Source organism: Neophocaena asiaeorientalis, unplaced genomic scaffold (genome assembly GCF_003031525.2).
Source record: "Neophocaena asiaeorientalis asiaeorientalis breed wild unplaced genomic scaffold, Neophocaena_asiaeorientalis_V1.1 scaffold85, whole genome shotgun sequence".
Taxonomy (NCBI): domain Eukaryota; kingdom Metazoa; phylum Chordata; class Mammalia; order Artiodactyla; family Phocoenidae; genus Neophocaena; species Neophocaena asiaeorientalis.
In genome coordinates, this window is record NW_020174301.1 from 1,090,404 (window position 1) to 1,110,139 (window position 19,736).

The following is a 19,736-nucleotide window of genomic DNA, read 5'->3' on the forward strand; positions in this document are numbered from 1 at the left end:
TACCCCATCCCACCCAACACTTTTCTAATTGGTTATTATGTGACAACTAACCTTTCTCTGTGTATTACATTGTTGTTATGTAGCCAAAAATAATTGCCAGTAATTTTCCCTAATAGCTTGCTCTGGAAACTTCTTCCTTTGAAAAGATGTGGGAAAGCATTTTTACTTAACCAAAAGGTGTCTTTGTTTTTTGCCACTAGATCTCTTTATCTCTCTACTCACAGATTAAAGAAAGATGTCTTCAACTTCGAATGTATTCTCTGTAATGTCGGTTGAACTTTGTACATAAACATGTCAAAAGAGATTAAATGTATTGTTTGGTTAACAGGCAATATACTATAATGAATGGTTCTACCATCTTAGAAATGGTGATTTTTGTGGTTTCTGTGTATGATGTTACTTTTCCAATAGCTATTTTTAAATCATGGACTATTACCAGGTACATTCTTGGGACATACTAATGGGACATGCTTAAAGCATTTAGAATATTTACTTCGAAGAGAAAAGATGTATACTAAAAACTGAGTGTGGTGGATATTACAACACATGGTAAAAATATTGAGAAATGCTTGTGACTCACACGTGAAATGAAAACAACCAGGAAGGGATCAGTGACATGCCTGAAGGATTTGGCTGTAAAGTCTGATGGATATAGTGAACTGGAGGAGCACAAGGGTTTGTAAACTAGGTAATGACAGACTTTCTAGATGGAACTTTTAAGATATCATCAAGTATATTCTCTAGAAAGATCTGTGCAGGTCTAGAATGGGAACTCTTCAGAATTTTATAAATCAGCTTTTATGAGATATTTAAGTGCAGGGAATGACCTTTCATGGTGAAAAATTTAGTTCCATTTTGCTCTTACTAGTTAATTTAAATTGCTTTTTAAATAAACATATAGAAATATGAAAAAGGGACTATATTTTGCTCTATAAAGGACTTTAATTTTGTCTGTCTTTTGTTCCCTTTAGTTCCACAACATTATTAATAATACCTACCTTTGGATTTGGGCATTTCCTAATGATTTTACCTGTATTCTTCCCATTGAGAACCAAAACATCTTGATTTTGGATTATTTTGTTTTATCAAACATATACTTGAGTTAATGGTGCCTAACCCCTTCTTGCTAATTTGAACCTCAGTGTGACTTTTTGATCCTAAGATTTAAGACAATGATCCAATAAGCAGAATTTTTTAAACAATTAAGTTCTTATACTATGATTGTCATATTATAGAAGCACCTCTATATGCTTCATGTGTGTCAGCATATTCCAAGATGACTCTTTTGTCCCCACTTATCCCAGATGTCCTAGCAGAAGGCAGAAAAGGCAAGCTTGGTAGCCCCCCCCCCACAGGAATTGTATTTTGACTAGGGTGAGGGGTGGGGGAGTTGCTGATGTGGATAGCAAGTAAATCTCACCTCCCCACTAAGAAAATTGTCCTGTACGCCCAATGAATCTTCTTACTTTGAGTTGGTAGGATTGGGAGAAGAACATAGAGGAATCTATTTCTAGGGATTCTTTATTTTTATCTTCATTTCTTCAATGAGAACTGATGTGCCAGTTCACTGGTACTCAAATATGACTTTTCTTTGAAGTCATCTAGGAAGCTTAAAAAAATACTGATGTTTGGGTCTCATCCCCAAGATTCTGATTTAAATGGAATGGGATGCAGCCTGGGATTTTTAAAATCTCCTCATGTGATTCTGTTTTGCAGTAAAGTTTTAAAATCACTGCTACTATTCAGTACAACAAAACTAGACAAAGCAATTTTTAAAATATATCCTTCACAGTTGTGACTAGTTTAAGTTCAGAGAGGGCAGGAAGCTTGTACTCCACTGTGTCTCAAACATGTAAACTGGTATCTAGTGCAGGGTAGGCACTCAGAGAATACTTTTTGCTGAATGAAAGAATATGCTTAAGAATTAGTGTAATTTATTTAAAGAACAAACCATTTAAGCATCAATTCTTTGAAATAATCTGAACTATAAGAACTTGTGATAAGTTAGTGATAAAACATGGATCCTTTTTGTGTGTGTGTGTGGAAGAAAAACTGAAACTAGACATTTATTTTTTTTAATATATATAAAAATCCCTGCATGAATATAAAGTGCAAATAGGTTCTTATCATTCCCCTTAAGCCTATTTGCACTTGAGATAACCCACTGGGGCAAAATGATTATCCCACTAAGGCTAACTCCTACCATGTGAAACATTTCCATGGTTTAGTTGTTTTCTCCTTTATCTCTTGAAAAAGATTTTTTTCTGCTTGCTGTATTCATGTATTTTGCTTCTCGTGTGTGTGTGCATGCATGTGTGTGTTTTAATAAAGGCTGTGCTCTGTCTCCTTTCTTCAGGAAACACCTTTTTTTCTGTGTGATACAGTCAGTGTTTGTCATTTCCACTTTAATGTGAACTAAGAAGTCATCCTTTTCCTGTGAAAAGGAAATTTCCCAGCTGTTCATAAATTGTGGAGCCTGTGGTGGCAGAGGGCAAAATCTCAGAAAGAGTTCCTTCTCTCCATTCCACATGTTTTTTTTATTGCTTTTTCCATACAGCTGATCTTTTCATTTCTAATGTGTACCATCTAACTGACAAGGTGGTGACTTCCTGTTTGACTTCCTGTTTGAGAGTGAGCTCTGTTTTTGTGTGTCAGACCCATGGTGATAACACTTTGTAAGGATTGTGGCAACACTGGTGTGCTCTCCTCCTGTTGATTTAAAAGGTAAGCTGGGAAAATCAAGCAACTAAAAGGGGTATTCTTTTGAAAGTAATTCTATAGTGTTTTCTTGGTTAAAATGCTCACCGCTTCCTCCCTTCTCTAAGCACACCCATTTGAGCATATCCCTATTTCCTTTGTTTTGAGCCTGTCTTATTTATATACGCAGAATTACCATTTGGAATATGATCTCCTGTTGATTCACCTGAGCACCTCTAATCAGCATCCAAGTATCCAGCTAACTGACTTTTTCAGCATCAAACCCATTCTAAAGTGCAGCTATGTATAAAATAGATAACTAATGAGAGCATACTGTATAGCACAGGGAACTCTACTTAATGCACTGTGGTGACCTGAATGGGAAGGAAGTCCAAAAGGGAGGGGATATATGTATATGTATGGCTATTTCATTTTGCTGTACAGTAGAAACTAACACAACCTTGTAAAGCAACTATACTCCAATAAAAATTAACTAAAAAAAAATCAAGTGGAGCTATAGGAAGGATTTGCTGTACTACTGCTAAATTATCATTGGTCCCAGATATACCGTTGCTTTTGCTCTTGCTGCTGCTAGTGCCTAGAACACTCTCTCACTGCTTCTTTGCTTGGCTAACGCTTATCCTTTTAAATTATAATTTATAAATCAAATATATATAATTTGTAAGTCTCATAAACATTGTATATATTATAATCACATGTTAGCTCCACTATGAAATGCTCCCTTTCCACCTCTGTTGCCCTGGACCTGGGTTAGGTGTCTTGTTTGTGAGCTTACATTGTGTCCTGCAAAGGATATGAAAGGAAATTCTATTTTTTTAAGTTATATTTTGATGCCATGGAAACAACTTTCAGAAATGGGAAACTAAAGATCATTCATACAAATATGAATTTCTTAAGAGCCAAGGCTGGTTTTGTCATTCTTACTACAACCTCTTTCCTCAGAGGAGTACAACCAACATAGGTTTTTTATTTGGGGACGTCATGGTTAAAGGTTATTCTTGTGGACTCTCAAAAATACTTGTCATCCGTAGACTACTGACACTTCATCAAGGCTATTTGAATGGATGTGTTCAACACAGGCCTGGTCAAAGGGTGAGTGTGTGCTGAATATGTGAAGGGAAGGGAATAGAATTGGGGCTTGGGAATATTTATACTTTTTAGATTGCTACTTCCTGTTCAGCTAAGGAGAGTCCTATACCTTTACTGTTAGCTAAGGAGATAGTCCCGTAAGCTTGACAGATCATAGCTGTATCCTGTACTTTGTGTGAAAATATATTTGCTTTCCCTCCCGTTCATTTTTCTAATTTCCTAATATATTAAAGTTTATTCCAGTGTTGCATGGAGCAAGGGGTTGGATATATGCCCAGATTAGAATGTGAACATTAGTAAAATACTGGGTTAGAGGCAGAGAGTGAATTAAATATGGAATATGTGTGCTGCAAAGACTGAATGACAAGGAGAAACCCCTTCTGAATAAATTTTTTAAAGAAGGTCCCAAGAACATTTAGAAGTTTTCATGCTATAATTGAAGCCATTCTATTTCTTTTATAAACCAGATAATTCCTTTACAAAGAACTAAATACTTGCTCTGTATTGTAACTATTCTACCACTTTATTCTCTCTTAAAGCCTCAGAACAACCTCAGGATATTACACCTTTCATCTTACCATCCTAAAAATCTTTGATTGCCACTGGAACAATGCTAATTACCCAGAGCTCCTTCCTTCTTTGGGATTCATATTCTAATGTCTGTTACACTGATAAGTTGCTCTCAACAGTGCAAATTCATTTTTTGACATTAAACAGATAGCTTGGAAATGTTTTTCAGTATCTCATCTCAGTTGGGATGGAATGGTTCATTGATGATTCAGCAGAATGACAATCAACAAGTTCCATAGGAAAGAGGATTCCAATTTGAGCATTCTTTCCTTAATGGCAACTTTAACTTTTATGGTAAGAGTGGAAAGAGTACTGGCCTGAAGTCAGGAGATGAGTACTCTGTGTGACCTTAGGTAGCAGCCTTAGGGCCCTGAATTCTCACAGGTGAAAAGAGAGAATTGGACTAGATGACCTTAAAGGTCCCTTCAGGTGTATTTTACATTTTTGGAGCATGAGTTCTCTGCTAGAACAAAGTGCAGCTGTCTCTCTCATTATGTTAACGGCTATTTCTCCAAACACCCACTATATCATATGAAAGATGAAAAGAAGGTAAGCCAGTTGAGCTTTTTGATTTAGAAGGAGGAAGCCACAGTGTTCCAGATGGTTAGGCCCATCCAGCAGAGCCACAAACTACAGCCAAAGTAGACACAGGTAAGGCTGATGGCCTCCTGACAGTGTAGGTAGTGGACTGGCGGTAGGGGCTAATGGATTGACTTATTCAGTGACACTCACTTTTATTGGAGTAGGACATTACAGAAAAGGATTGTCTTCTTTTTCTCTTACTGCTAGTTGGCCTTGGGGAAGTCTAAGTGAGAGAATTGACTGGAGTTAAGCCTTCCTTTGGGAACACAGAATGAGAGCATCTTCAAGAAGTATTTTTATAAGGAATGAAGCAAATTGGTGCTATACTTCACACAGAGTAAACTTCCTGTGATGCACATAGTTGCTGTAATACACAGATGAAATCCAGGTGCTTGTAGAGAAATGAGGAATATCCATTTGTATGGAGATCTACCATAGCAAATAGACTGGATTAATGAAGGATTAACTGTTTGCTTTTTTAAAATATATATATTTATTTATTTTATTGAGATATAATTGAGATATTCTATAATTGAGATATATTTTATTGAGATATAATTAAACTGTGTTTTAGGTATACAGCATAATGATTCAATATTTGTATATGCTTTTTTTGCTACAGAGAAGAGGCTTTTCTCTCTTTTAAATTGTTTTAATTTTTTCAAGTATAAGTTAAACATAACATAGAAAAATGCACAAATCATAAGATACTACAGCTTGGTGAATATACACAGAGTGAACCCTGTGTAACCTCACTTAGATCAAGAAACGGAACACCAGGAACAAACACCCTGATATGCCTTCTCAGGCGTTTCCTCCTCCCTGCAAGGTAGCTGTAATCCTGACGTACCATAGCTTAGCGTTGCTTCCTTCTGAGTTTTGTATAAATGGAATCACTCACTGTCTACTCTTTTGTATCTGGCTTCTTTTGCTCAACATTTTTTTCCCCATGTTGTTGCATGTAACAATAGTTCATTCTCATTGTGTGTATTCCATTACATGAACATACAATAATCTACCCATTTTGTTGATGGCCATTCAGCCTGCTTCCAGTTTTTAGCTATTAAAAACAATTCTGCCATGAACATTTTTGTGTTGTTTTTGGTGTTTCTATGTATGTTTTTCTGTTGAATCTGTTCCTGGGAGAGGAGTGGCTGGATTACAGGGCAGGTGTGTGTCCAGCTTTTGTAGATAATGCCAAACAATTTTCTAAAATATCTGTACTAATTGCACAAGGACTTGTAGTGTTCAGGAGTCCCAGATGCTCCACATCCTTGCCAATACTTGATATTAACAGCCTATTGTGTTTGTTTTCATTTTAACCTTATTGGTAGATAGCAGTAATCTCATTATGATTCTAATTTGTATTTCCCTGATGACTAATGATGTTGGGCACTTCTTTATGTATTTATTGGTCATTTAGATACTCTCTTTTGTGAAGTGCCTGTTCAGATCTTTTACTAATAGGCAGAATTAGGGTGTCATGTTTATTAGTACTGGTTTTAGTGGTTTTGAAAATATTCTAGACAAAGGTAATAGCTCTCCCCTTCTGACCAATATAAGGATCTTAAAACAGTTTAACTCTTATTCTCCATTCCAATCTTATGTGATGGGGTTTTAGTTCTTGTTTTTAACCCCCTACATTTGTTGTTGGAATTGTTTTATATAACATTTTTGAAATTACTCACTTGTTTACCAGTTTCTTCCCTCACTCCTTCTTCCATCTCAGCTCTTCCTTCCAGTTTTAATTTCTTTCTGAAATTAATCCTTTGAAAGTTCCTTTAATGAGCTTATCGAACACTTTAGTGAGACAGTATTTTATTTTACTTACTCTTGATAGTTTTGTTCGATATGCAGTTCTAGACTGACAGTTATCTTCTCTCAGCGCTTTGTAAATATTATTTCTGTCTCATGACATATATTTATTTTTTCTTTTGACATCCACTGCAAATCTAATTGTCAGTCCTTCAGATGATTTGTCTCTGGACAGCTGTGGAAAACTTCTAGGCATGATCTCCTCGAACATGACCTCTGTCCTATTTCCTCTTTAGGAATTCCAGTACGTTGGACTTCTTTATTTTCTATGTTTCTTAGCCTCTCTTTTACATATTCCGTTTCTCTGTGCTTCAGTCTGGCTAGTTTTTTCAAATCTGTATTCCAGCTTATTCTCTTTCCACTTGGGTCTAGTCTACTGTTTATTCCATTCATTACGTTTTTTTCAATTATTCAGTAGTTTTTCAAATCTATTGGTCTTTATAACAACTTGTTTCTTTCTCATGCTTCTAATTCTATCTTTAAGGATTTTGAACATGGTAAAAATACTCATTTTACAGTCTATGTCTCAGTATTCTATTGTCTGCAGTTCTGGGCATGGGGGAGGTGTCAAATTCTATTCTGTTTCTGCTGACTTTTGTTTAATGTGGTTCGTTTACGCATGTGCTTTGTAATTCTGAATTTTGAACTTGGCAGGATTTTATCTGTGGGAATCCTTAGGTGGCCCACTTTTGAGAGCACCTTTCTCCAAATATATCTGTTTCCTTTTCGCCAGGTGTCTGGTTGGGGTGTAAGACCATTTCAGGTTATTCTCTTGGCGTGGGGTTTTGTGGCCCGTGATGGTGTGTAAATTCAAATCCCGAGTTCTTGGGAGGATAGATCTGTTGTTACAGATTCTCAGGAGAGGTTTTTCTTTTCCCACTCAGTGCTCTGGAGAAGACAGATAAGGCTTTTTGGTGGTTTTGTGTGTGTGTGTGTGTGTGTGTGTGTGTGTGTGTGTTTGTGTTTTAAATTCCCTCTGTTTGTGGACAGATTGTTTTTTGTTGCTGTTGTTGTTGTTTTGGTCTACCTTTTAACTGAGGGTATTACCCTTCAGGATTCTGACTTCTGAGGGGAGGGTGGTGGCAGGGAGGTCTAATAACAACTCCCTACTTTCTGGAAAGAACTCTCTTTCTGTCTACCCCTGTAAGTTGTGACTTGAAGAAAACCTGATTTCTAATTTAGCAGTTTATTCTTCATAACACCATTTTCAGAAGACTAGGCAACTTCTACTTTTTCCCTTTGATCCAATTTACCCTGGTAAATTGATTGACTATGATTAGGAATTCTTTCATAAGTTTTAAGCTGTTTGTATTGCTTTGTGATGTAATTAAATGTCTAGTTTTTTTGAAATTATTGAAATAAAAGTATATTTCCATGAGTATTTCTTAATAGTGGTGGTATGATCTATGTAATGACTTTATATTGAGAGAGGTTTGCTCCTTTGAGCCCTATCTACAAATTTTTGTTGTTCAACCGAGTCAGAATGCTAAAGCTGCAGCTGGTAGCTCTGTTCTGACTGTACTAAAAACACTGGTCTAGGTGCACTGATGGCTTAACTGGTTTATCAGGTACATCTTTTGTGTCATGACAAAGGCAAACACTTGACTATACAGTATCCCTTTTCCGATTCCTGTAGGAAGGTATTCATTAATGCCTAGACGAATGAAGAGATGTGATTAATGGAGTAAATCATCTGCAGATAGCTTGAAATATCTCTTATGGGGGGGTTGTTTTCAGCTTTCATTTCTGAGAGTGTAGCAAATGTAATAAATAGCTGTTAAACTTTAAATTGAAGAAAGTAATTTGCTTGTGGTAGAAGGCCTATCCAAAATCCGTTCTGTAATTTGTAGCCACATGATTGAAAAATATAGTAGTAAATGTGTATTATCTTATTGCTTCCCACTTCGAGGTTTTTTTTTTTTTAACTTAACAGCAACTCCAAAGGTACTGTTTGAACCTTCTTTTTCCCCTCCCTCTCCCCTTTTTATTTAAAACATCATGTCATTTATTATATTGGACCAGCAGGAATCAGTTTAAAGGACTTGAGAGCTGTTTTAGATTAATGGCTTGGCAACTTGGAAATAGCCCACTGGAGTCACAGTCCTGCTTATCTTGGAGTAAGTTTTTAAAACTCAGCCATTGAGAATTGTTTCTGTAAGCTGCCAAATCAAAAGTTGGATTGAAGAAAAACTACACTGATCCACATCCCCCCAAATTCTCATCAGTATACTTTGCCGGCATCTTGTTGTCTGAAGGATGGTGTAGTCCACAGGATAAAAAGCTTTATCGTGACAATCAATAAATGACGTGGCCCTGGATTTACATGGACTTTATAGTGTTTTTCCTCAAAGGTCTCAATTTTTCATTTTCATATATAAGGTAGTTACTTCTCTTTTTCTTTTAATAGTTTTAAAAATGATAACCATTTATTATATCCTACCTTTTTCTATATTAGAAAAACACCCCTTTTTCCTTCTCCCATTTGTAGGATTGCTCAACCTTTCAGTTAAACAAAACCAAAATTGTTCACTTGCTCAGTGTTCCACCCCCTTGAAATAAGCCGCATAGCTCCATGTGGGTGTGCCGGCCTCAGACTGCTGCGACAGTTACGTGATCCTCCTTATCTCTTGGCTCCGTAGTTGTCTCTTCATCTACTGTCTTAGCTCCTCCTTTTTCCTCTTCCACCCAGTTTTTATACTGCTCCAGTCACCTCCCTTCTCAAAGGCTCAAGAGCAGTTCTCATAAGGTTTTGTTTTTCCCTTTTCTCTCAATATTTTGAGGAAGTTACTTACACACTGTCCAAAGATACATGTTTCATTGCGAAACTCCTACACTAGGATTAAACCTCTTAGTTCAAACATTTTGCAGGAGGTCTTTATTTTCTTTTTTGTCAGAGCTTAGGTATCATATGTGTGAATTCATGAATATAAAGTACAGATAGTGCTTGCTTTATGTAAAATATGTGCTCTAAAAAATTGGCTGTATCCTAATATAATATATTAAATGCGGGGGAGATTACTATTTAAAAGAACCTGGCAAAGGAATCTTTAGAATAAAGAAGTCACATAATATAAGTAATCCTACTTTAATTTTTCTGTTTTAGATTTTTTTCACTCAGGCTGTCATATAGTGTGCGTTGTAAATGATCTTCATAATACTCTCCATAAAAATGGGAGATTTGTTACTTATGTGTACTTTGATATGGAAACATATCTTAAATTTTAAGTTTACGGCATTTTCACATCAATAGTAACTTGATCAAAATGGGTGGTCTATTCTCAGCAATTTAACATGGCATTCTTTTCACCTTTCATCAGATTAGCCAAATTTTCCAACCACGTATGTATCAGCATCTTTCTGGGCCAGCGAACTTGAGCATTTAGGTGCCTTACAAACACAATGCTTGTGATCAGTTGTGTTTTTCTTTTTTTTCCTAGCCCCTCCCATTGAATCAACCATGCTTTATGCTTGATACCATTAAGGCTTTGAGCTCATAGGGTGTGGTATATCTGTGCCAGGTTGACCAAGTCTTTGTTTACTGACCTTTGTGTTAACCTAGGGCATTCTTAAGCCTCCTTTCATGATGATACGGTGGCAGATTGCAGTTGGACTGGCTTCAAGATAATTGGTCTTAATTATTTCTAAGTCATTGGTTAGTGCAGTGTAAGAACAAGCATTGTTCCAAGAAAGGATATAAATGGCTTTTGAGTTTCTTTTATTAGCAGGCAAATCAAAAGATTAGAGTGAAAGCAAAAGCACGTGGTACAAAACTGTATGGTTTGCTAGTAGATTGTAGGGTTCCTCTAGCTTAAATTATACGAACCACTGTTAAGCTGTTAACTAGTGACAATTTTGATTTCCTTTTTGTATTAATGGATCTGTAATACTTTTATTTAAAGTAAAACCATGTGATAAAGGACAGGTTTATTAAGTATGCTGCTTTGCATACCTGTCTGCCCCCTACCCCTCATACCTACTCATCCTTTTAAGACCAGACTCCAGTGTAACTTCTCAGGAATCTTCCATATTGGCTCCTTTCTGAGTTTGTAATACATCTATAATCATACAGTGTACTATATAAATTTTTAAGAAACCGCCTCTCCCTTCTTCCTCCCCGAACCCACTAAGTTGCTAGTATTTTAGAATCAGGGATCATGTCTCATTCATGTCTTGCATTCTCCAACTGTACCACCTCCTCAGTTGTAGCACATGATAGGTGTTGAATGAGTTGTTGTTCAAAGAATAAATGAATTTAAGCAGAAAAGTAGAGAAATTAGTTGATGAATTGACTAACCAACTTAGAATTTAAAGATAATTTTTTAAAATCTAAAATCAGAGTAGATTAAAATCAGTATAGTATAGATTTGGCACAGAACAAGTTGATATTCTCCACCTTTAGTAATATTTGGGGGCAGGAAGTATGATGCAGTAAACTGAAGTGTCTCCAGATGCAAAGAAGAGATGTGTTTATAGGCTACTTTTGGTTTTGTGTTTGTTTTTATTTTAATTAAACCTCCTATCATGCTGTCAGTTTGCCTGAGGAAATAGAAATTTGGCAAATCCACCAACCATCCATGGGTACTTTCACTGAGGCATTGAGGAATGGGAGTGAAGATGGGGAGAAAATTCCTAAACCTGTCTCTTGCCCTGTCTTGGAAAGAGCTTATGATGGGATTTGGTGACTCAAAGCTGTTTTAGTTTTAGAGGATGGGATGTGGTTCTTGTCATGGATGGGCAGCACGTGCTCTAGAGCAGCAGTCCCCAATCTTTGTGGCACCAGGGGCTGGTTTCCTGGAAGACAATTTTTCCACGGACCTTGGGGTTGGGGGAGGGAGATGATTCAGGCAGTAATGCCAGAGATGGGGAGCAGCAGATGAAGCTTTGCTCACTTGCCCACCGCTCACCCCCTGCTGTGAGGCCCAGTTCCTAACAGGCCACGGATGCTAGACCCCTGCTCCAGAGCTTGATCTTGGAGAAGTAAGATTGTTAGTCCTGTAAATCCTGTGATTTGTCAGCTTGGCCTCCTGCCTATCTTATTAGCAGTCTTTGAAGCTAAGAACTTGAATCTGGAAGGAAGAGAATACTTAAATGCCCCAAGATTAAAAAAAAAAATTTGGTATGTCTTTTTTTACTGGGTAAGTTATTTGAAATATGACGCATATTTTTCCAACTAAAGAGTTTTTCCCTCATATTTAGAAAAAGCAACAATTAAAAAATGGCTGCATAGTCCCGTACCCTTAGATGGTGCAGATCAAAACAAAAGTAATACTTTTAACAAGAAATTGCATGTGTCATGAATGTTTCGTATGTTGCATGGCCATATTACATTTTATTTTTGCTTGTTTTCTGTTCTGTTTTTGGACTTTTTCTCAAAGCAAAAATTATTTGTGAACGCTGGTTTTTTAATAGCACGTAAATATTTATTCTTCACTTTTTTCTGTGGCTGTTTTTTTTTTTCTTTTCGTGTAGTCTTTGCCATCTTTTAAGAGGTGGTTAATGAAATGCATTGTTTTTGGAAGTATTATGCCATAGTTGAGTCAAAGTCACATTTTTTTCCACTTGGAGTTTGGCAACCTTCAGATACAATATAAGCTCACTAGTTCGGTTAATTTTTGTTTTAAATTGGGATCATGCCTAATCTTTAGACCCAATGTTTTACTGAATTTCAGCCTCAGCTCCATTAGACTTAACTCGCCAATCATTGTATGTTATGTTGAATACATTTCTTTTTAATCCAGAAAAAAAAGACCTGTTTTGAACATTAACCAAGTCTCAGTTATCCCCAACCTTTTCTATAATATGACTTTTTTATAATTGCTTCCTCTTTAAATCCTGTATTACCTCTTTTGACAGATAACCATCTATCAAATATTAAATAGGCAAAGGACATTATTCATTTACCATCCATAATATTTTTTGAACTTGCCCTGTGCTAGGTCCTGAGGGACCCTGCCTTGCAGGTTCTCACAGCACATGTGAGAACTATATCCATGAACAGCCAATTGTGAGCCAGTGTAATGAGTGCTATGTTGGAGGTAAGCCAGAGGGCTGTGGGACTTGAGGCTTTAAACTTCAAGGTGGAGGCTTCTAGGAAGCTTTCCTTCATAAATCCATCTTTGCAAGGGAGGCAAAACCAGGGTATTCCTCAAGGAGAAACTACAGAATGTAGCCAGAGATGCCTGCAGACAAGAGTTCATTTCATCAACTTGGTGAGGCTCTCATCATCTTCTGAAGCATGAACACCATGGTCAGCATTTTTATCCATGTTGTATTATCACTTCTGAGAACAATTAATTTGAGGGAAAAAAAACCATGCCGAGAGTAAGAGCTACTCTTTCGCACTCCTACGTGTTCTAGGGCCATCTCTGGCTTATGTTTCATGACTCCGGGCGGCGAACTGTTCTGTGAAGATAACTCCTACGTAGAAGTCACACGCCTCTTATCACCACAGCTTTGGTTTGTTTTTTGTCTACGCCTTTTTTTCTGCCATTGATTTTTGCTCCCTCTGTTGAATCTCTTGTACTATTTGGTTGCCCCTCAACTGTTTGGGTCTTCTTTAATGCAGAGCCTCCCCACGCGGTGTGTGAAGTAGGCCTAATATGAAAATGACTTGTAATGAAACATCACTACTCTGCTTTTTATCTCCATTGCCACTAGCTGTGTGACCTTATTTGCTTAACCTCCTTGAGTCTCAGTATTCTCATCTATAAAAGGAACGTAATAGTACTGCCTGATAGGGTTGTCGTGGGTGGTGCATGGGATAAGTATATAAAACACACAGCACACTGAATTATTCCAGTGGCACTTCAGCTGCTTAGTGGCAGTCACTTCTTTGAGAACACAAAAGTTTACACACAATTGGCTTTTAATCTTTTCTAAATTTCATGCCTTTTAATATGCCCTGTGATCATCTCCCTGCCCCCCATTTTTCTGGCACTTTGCTTTCCTTTTTTGGTGAGTGTTCAGACTTAGTTGTTTTGCTACTTTGACCATAACCAGGCATATCCATTCAGCAAATACTTATGGATGGTTTCAGTGTGCTAAGCTCTGTGCTAGGCTTTGGGATGCAGAGGCGCTGCCATTCAAGTAGGGGAAACACATGGAAGCAGCCAGCTGGGATGAGGAGCTCTGTAATGCTGTTATTTAAAGCATTATGGAAACACAGATGAAGGAGCTTTAAATTTGTTCTGAGTAGATTAGGAAAGCACGTTAGATTTTAACTGGACCTTCTCATTTGGTGGATAAAAGGAAGATCAGTCCAGGAAAAGGGAGCTGTTTATACAAAGACAGATAAGGATATAAGGTACATATGGTCACTATGAAGTCAAAAGTCTGTGCTTTTCTCCCCCCACCACTCCAGTTCTGTCATAAACGCAAACAGAAAAGGAGTAGCCTTTGTTTTTTTTTTTTTAGATGTGAAAAACAGCTTGCCTCAGTGCTGTTATTTTCTTTGCATGTATATGCAAAATGAGAGCAAATGTCGGGGTAGCACAAGGACTTAGAAGCAATATGTGAAAGTGCATATTCTTGAACTGTGCTTCGTACTGTCAATTTTCCCTCCACTTCCTGTGTTTCCTTCCTTTGATCACTTAACAATATGCCTGGCACTTTACAAATGTTATCTCTTTTAATCCATAAAACTTTATGAATTAAGCTTTTCCTTGTTTTGCAGATGAGAAAACTTGAGACTCAAAGGAGTTTAAAAAAAACAAAACCAAAAGACTTGTTTAAGATGTATAGCCTGTAAGTGGTTGAGCTCTTCCTCTGAACCAGCATTATCTCCAAAGTTTGTTCTCTTCACCCTAAAATGAAGTGTAGAGCTGCTGCCTAAAAGCCTTAGACTAGGCCCACCCAGTAAATTACTGAGTAGTTGGATGACTGGTACAGGCAGCCAAAGCTTTCTAAGTTTTGTTTCCTTCACCTAAGAAATTGAGTAATTGGAGCAGATGAGTCTACACTTGCTTTTAACTTTATGATTTCTTCTTTGGCTCCTTCCATCTATTTGGTTCATATCTGATCATTTTGTTCAGCCAAGTGTAAGTTATGTGATGTGCTGGAGAATGTTCTGATGCACAAGTTGCGAAGGCATGACTACTTGGAGTTGTTTAAAATCACTTTTAAAATCAAAATAGTGATTGCCTCTGGGAATGTGGGAGAAGGGGATTGCCTGGGAAGAGGCATGAGAGAACTTTTCTGGGGTGAAGGTAACGTTCTGTATTTTGACATCAGTTGGGGTTATACAAGTGTACACTTACATTTCTGTATTTCATTGTATGTACGTTTTACATAAAAGAAAAAAGCGATAAGCAAATACTGAACTCTAGGTAATGATATGTATGCTGAAGTATTTGGGGGAAGTATACTAATGCTTGTAATTTACTCTAAATGCACGAAAGGTGAGATAGATTAATGGCTGGAAAGAGGAATGGGTAGTTGAAGAGATATGTGATAAAATAAGTATAGAACAGTGTTAATGATAGAATCTAGCTAGTGCATGCATGGTGCTTACTGTAAATTCTTTCAAATTTGCTGTATATGTAAAATTTTTAAGACTAAAATAGTAAATCCATATATATTAGTATTAAATATTATCATAATAAATTGTTGAGGGAAAAAAATCACTTTAAATATGAGCTGACAATTTCGTATCTCCAGCCTCCTCTCCTGAATGGTCTTTGTTAATGCTACCCAAGGCTCTAGTTAGACTATCATGAGTTTAAGTGACCTGATTTCAACAGCTCAGAGAGACCTTTTCTTTCCTCAGCCAGCCTTGTAGGTGGGGAAGTTCCTTCCCTTAGACATTTCAAACTAGTCTGTGTCCCACAGAGCTGAAGTTTGCCAAGCAAAGCTCGTCTCTGTGGCTGTTTGAGTCACTAATAGTTATACCATATTTCTATAAGTTAGTGTCACCATCAGCCAAAGGTTAAACTTTTCTTCTCCTCCCCTTTCCTACCCCAGATATATCCTCGATCAGATGGTGTTTGTTAAGGAAAAAACCCTTTTTTTGGTTTTGTGCTTTGTTTTCAGTCTACCACTTGTTTGAGATGCCTTCTATTTCTTTAACAAATCACACTTCGTGCTTTCACAGCACTTTAGTTGGAGACAGCTTCTCATTGTGCTGGTTTGAGTTCTGGCACTTGAGAGCATCTTCATTCTGAAGATTACAGAATGTCTCTCTCATACTTGGAGCAGAGAGCTTTTCTTCTTTTCACTGGTTAAGCCCTATCCCCTAGTGGTACCCAAATTGAGTGTGCCATCCAAGTTGTGCTTGAAAATATACTGGCATTAGGAGTACATGAACTCTTGTGCAGCAAAAGGGGAGAGGGGAGGTGCTTAGAACAATGAATTCCATCATGGGATACCTAGTTTCATATTTAAAAAACCCAGTAAAATAGCTTAAATATGTTTTGAATTATTTTATTCTAAAAATGTCATCTTTTTCTTTTCTCTAACTTTCATGACAATAATTAACCACAAGTCATTTTACATACTGAAAACACAAGTTATTTGACTCACTGTATATTTGAAAATGCAATGTAACAAAATGACATTTTACAAGACTTACGTGAAACAGACATTTTGAGATAAAATTGGAGTTGGAGTGCAGGGAGAGAAGGGGATAGAATACTTCTTGAGTTGCACATGAGTCTCTGGCACTCAGTAGAGAGTATTTTTATTTAAAACCCACAAAACTGAATGGGAGAGGAAAGGAGAAATTTGATTACTTGACTGTTACACTAGAAGATTGGATCTGTAAATTTACCTGAATCCCTGAAACGGGCAGGTATTTGTAAGTGCCAAATAATGTCTGAACTAACCAAGAAAAACTTGCTTTTCTGCATGACTGGTGAAAGCATTGGTTCCCAACAACTTTCACGTTTATAAGGATTTTGTTTTGAGGACTAACTACGCATTGGGCAAGCAGCTGTGTAGTCCAGAAAGTATTGGCTGGATTTAGTGTACTACGGGCATGTGGATTCCGAGCAATGTCACACCTTGTCTATGCCAATAAATCAGAGTGTCTATTCTTGTTACTAAATCTGATGTCATTGGCAGATTTTCCTCCTTATTGGTAGGGTGATATTCAGACAGGATAATTTTTTTGTGTGTATTTTCCTCTCTCTGTGATGGAGGTGTTTTTATGGTTTCTTTTTCTTTTCTTTCTTAGCTATGAAATAATACTGGCAAGTCCCAAGAAAACTAGATCTGGATTTCATTTTGTCTCTTCAACTCTGTGTGATCTTGCGCACATTCCTGACATGTTACAAACAGCTTGTGTCTCTGAATATGCAGTATCAATTTTCAGTGGTGAAAGCCCCAAAAGGAAACAGACTGATTCTTCCATGCACAAACAGCTGGGCAGTTGTGGATGGAATTAATTGCTGATATGTATTGGCTGTGTTTTTCTTCTCTTGTCATTTCCTTTGCAGCTGTGAAAGTGAAGTTTGACTTGAAAACAGACATTTCCAGCAGTGCAAATCCAGAAAGTATCAAGACGGGACTCTTCAAATGTAATATCCAACTGCTACCTTTGAGTTGTTCAGTTTGGGGGTTAGGTGGGGAAGAGCAAGGGATAGCAGCAGGCAATTCATAATTATGTATATGGATGAAAAACATAATTATATCAGGCACTTGGACTATGAAAGGAGGATTTTGGAATGGGTTAACTTATCATGGCAAGAGTGACCTCATAATCCAACAACAGACGAAATCAGTCAGCACCTACCCGCAGGATCCTGAAAGAGGGTGTTCTAGGCCATCTCTCAAAATATTGAAATATTCAATACTCCAGACTGATTTATTGTTCCAGTGTGAGGGAGTAGCAGTTGGAGAGGGTAATGTGACAACATGTATCATTAAAAATATTTTCCTAGTCTTCTCCCAAAGCTATTTCCATTATTTGTTTTAAATTCTATGTAAATGATTATATAGCTTATTTTTTACATGCTTGGGTATTCTACTGAGAAACCTATTTTTTTATTTCATGGGTTATAGGAGTTCCGTTAAAAGTAACTGTTGGCGCGTCTCTGAATGTGCATACAGAAAGTAGTATTGATTAAAATCATTTTGAACAATAATCGGATGTTTAATAATAGTTTCAATAACTGAAATTTTAAACGCTATTAAAGATTTTTAGACAATACGTATACATCCTCCTGAATATCTTATTTGGAAATAAATCAGAAAAAAATTAAAAATCAAAACTTATGGAATTATTTGCAAAAGTGGGTGATTGCAAATTTTTTAAAGCATAGTACTCATATTAATGATTTTCATCAAAATAGTTTCCCCTTGTGTTTATTTCAATATTAAAGCATCAGTCAAATCCCTTATTTTTGAAGGCAATTCTTGCTAATTAGTTGATAAGAAAATGCTTTTATTGTTTCTGTATTGCCAGGAGAACTAGAGCATTGGTAGAGAAGGATAACTAATGCTTGATAATGTTCAGGTCCCCTGTCTTGGCCACCTAGGCCAAAGTCAAGTTCTAGAGCAGTGCTGCTGACACCTTGAGATATGCAGAAGCTGCTGTTGCTAAACTTAGCAGTTGGCATGGTTGGACTTCCTTTACAGTAGTCCACTTCCACCTAACATTCTGTTGGCTGAGCTGCGTGACCTACCTTGCATTTTGTCTTTACTTTCCTCACGAAATAGAAATGTCTATATTTCATTCCATGGCAGGAAAGCTGAACTTTCCCCCCATTTCTCTGAAGAGGGTTTAACCCAATTAATTTTGACTCTGAGGCACTGAAAAACGTTGTGGCAGCATTAATGTGCCGTTTGCTCTCACTGAAGTCGGTCTGGGTGTGTTGTTTCCCCCAGAGTGGGCTCCACCCCTGCTCTAACCGCACTGTGTGGATATCTCACTGTTTAAAACAAAGTTCATTTTTAGGGCAGCATTGCATCAGAATTGCTACACAAAAACCAGCTTAAGATATGTGCAGCAGCTTCCATTCTTTTTAATAAGTAAGTACAAAATTGTCTATTGTAATACCGATAGCTCACAGCTTAGGGGGAAGCATAGATAAGATAGATGGTTAATTTTGTGCCAGCTGCTAGCAATGTGATATTCTTCTTGGGGAGGAGCTTGTGGCTTTATCACTCAATTAAATTTTTTCCTGTTAGTTTGCTTTTTACCCCTCTTGAACTGTTTACTGAATTGTTCTTAATTGTTTGGGGGATGACATTGACTAAGGAAAATACTGGTAGTCTCTCAAATGTGCTAATTATTTAAGATAAAAATGCTTAAAAATATTGCACTGAATTTATTGGAATCATTGATAGCATAATCTGGCAATACTGTATTTTGAGACATCGTGGCATGAACTCTGTGTGTAAGAGTGGGTTCATTGAATTAAAAAAAGGCAGCATCTAAAGAGCCTTTATTTCTGTCATAATGATGCTTTGTCCTTCTGCGGTTGGGTATTTGTCAGAGGAGTTGGGGAAGGCTGCAGCCCAGAGTTCTGCTCTGTGCCTTGTCTGTGCCTCTGTGTTCTTTCTAGAGTTTGTGACGTGAACGGTAAGTTGAACTATAGGAGATTGATTGTTATTCAGTGAGGTCCACATTCAGCAATATTTCTTTGCAAGTGGGGTCTAACCTTCTCGCATATTGGAGTTCTTTTTGTAGTTGGGTTTTAAATGCCTGTGAAGTGTTTGATTATGCACTGATCAAAGTGGGCACGTTGAGAGAGAGGTTGTGCTTTGTGATGTCTGTACTGTTGTCTTCCTCTCTTGCATGTTCATTGTGTCCCCTTATGGGGCAGACACACCCATTCAGTACAAGCAAGTTGAATCATTTGCCTTAGTTGAAATCTAAAGCTGCGGGTTGAAAACGGCAGATTTCTGTAAAGCTTGCAGGGGTGGCATTGTGTCATCCTTTCTGGACTTAAACATCCTATCATTTCCTTGCTTCAGCTTCCTCTTGGCTGAACTACTACTCTTTGGTAGTAGTAATGTGTTTAGCT

The 19,736-nt window shown here is 37.2% G+C and overlaps 1 protein-coding gene across 4 annotated transcripts in view; it reads left to right on the top strand.

Moving 5' to 3' along the window:
• The window catches only part of ADD3 (adducin 3), a 121,674-nt gene that overhangs the window by 46,956 nt on the left and 54,982 nt on the right, over positions 1–19,736 (top strand). Inside the window, exon 1 of one of the 4 annotated variants that reach the window (XM_024755909.1) lies at positions 2,639–2,724. The exons of 2 other annotated variants lie outside the window; for them this stretch is intronic. The gene's annotated coding sequence lies outside the window, so the exon portion shown is untranslated. Of the gene's footprint in view, positions 1–2,638; positions 2,725–18,585; positions 18,739–19,736 lie in introns of those variants that run through there. One more of the 4 variants, XM_024755910.1, reaches the window with a different exon arrangement.